The 1,803-nt window shown below is 40.9% G+C and overlaps 1 non-coding gene across 1 annotated transcript; it reads right to left on the bottom strand.

Annotated features, from left to right (window-relative positions):
* Positions 1-488: 488 nt before the first annotated feature.
* On the bottom strand, positions 489-561 carry TRNAW-CCA (transfer RNA tryptophan (anticodon CCA)). The gene has a single exon. It is a non-coding gene; the product is annotated as a tRNA-Trp (tRNA).
* Between the last annotated feature and the right edge of the window lie 1,242 nt (positions 562-1,803).

Raw genomic sequence — 1,803 nt, 5'->3', positions numbered from 1 at the left:
GAAAGCTGAACACTTTGCTCAATGCAAGCTTTCAATAAATGTTGTGGGTGAATGAGTGAGTATACAAATGTAGAAGATCACAGGTTTTCTCTCAGTTGCCTCTGCCAATCACTAATAATTTTCTTCTTCCCCTTCTCACTGCCCACCCTCCACCCTACCAGCTTGGTTAATGATAAATTTATTCTGTCTTCCCTCTGCTCAGTCTTAACCAGTAGGCTTGCACTTCTCATCCTTCAGTAATTGGACATCCTGCTTAGGACCCACAAAGGGAGTAGGTGGTCCAGGCAGTCCAGTGGGGATGTGGGACACAAGGTGAGACCCCAGGAGAAGCACCAGTTTAGAGCCAGAGGCACTGAGAAGAGACAGAGATTGTATTCATTTGGGGAACACAGGGACTTCTTTTTTTAAAAAAAAATATTTTATTTATTTGGCTGCGCCAGGTCTTAGGTGCCGCAGGCGGGATCTTAGTTGCGGCAAACGGGATCTAGTTCCCTGACCAGGGATCGAACCTGGGCCCCCTGCATTTGGAGCACAGAGTCTTAACCACTGGACCACCAGGGAAGTCCCAACACAGGGACTTCTAAGACTGAAACTCTCTTGCCTCATCCTCCAAGATCTGCACCAGCCATAGGATGCATCATTCATTCATTCAACATTTATTGAGCATCTGCTATATGCCAACACCGTGTTAAGCCTCAGACACATATGGCACTGAATAAGAAAGACACTCTCACTTCTTCTCATTATGATTATTACCTCTCCCCCAATACACACAACTCACGCAATCTTATTCTCTTAATCTTAATCTCTTCATTACTCATCTCTACATCTTATTGGGACTGTCTCTCTCTGGGACTTCATTGATTGTCTGTATGGAGATCATTATTCATTCATTTATATATTAAATGAGCATCTACTATGTGACAAACACTGTTCTAGGTGCAGGGGATATGATAATGAAGCAAAGTAGAGAGGGTTTCTTCACTCAAGGGGTTTGTAATAATCCTCAAGTCTATCTACACTTGCTATCCTTTCTTCTCTCAGCTTCTTTAAAAGACATTAAATCATATAAATGAATAATTATAACAATATGCTGTTTTATTTTTAATATATAAAGATACAATAGTTATAACAATAATAGTACAACAAAGAGGAGGAGGGAATGGAGCTATAAAGGAGTAAAGTTTCTTGATTTCACTAAAATTGAGTTAGTATAAATATAAACTAGGTTCTGGGAGTTCCCTGGTGGTCTAGTGTTAAGATTTGTGTCGAGAATCTATAAATAAAATAACTGAATTAAAAATAAAAAGATAACACAAAAAATAACTCAAATAAAAAGACAAATAACCCAATTAAAAATGGGCAAAGGGGACTTCCCTGGTGGTGCAGTGGTAGGAATCCACCTGCCAATGCAGGGGACACGGGTTTGAGCCCTGGTCCGGGAAGATCCCACATGCCACGGAGCAATAAGCCCGTGTGCCACAACTACTGAGCCTGTGTGCCACAACTACTGAAGCCCGTGTGCCTACGGACTCTCAACCACTGCGCCACCAGGGAAGCCCGAGTAGCCCCTGTTTGCCGCAACTAGAAAAAGCCTGGGTGAAGCAACAAAGTCACAACGCAGCCAAAAGTAAATAAATACATTTATTTAAAAATAAATAAAAATAATAAAAAATAAAAATGGGCAAAGGATCTAAATAGATATTTCTCCAAAGAAGATATACAGATGGCCACTAAAAACATATAAAGATGCTCAACGTCATGAGCCATCAGGGAATGCAAAACCACAATGAGATACCCCTT

The sequence above is a fragment of the Phocoena phocoena genome, chromosome 3 (genome assembly GCF_963924675.1).
Source record: "Phocoena phocoena chromosome 3, mPhoPho1.1, whole genome shotgun sequence".
Taxonomy (NCBI): Eukaryota; Metazoa; Chordata; class Mammalia; order Artiodactyla; family Phocoenidae; genus Phocoena; species Phocoena phocoena.
This window is presented reverse-complemented; position numbering and strand designations above follow the sequence as displayed.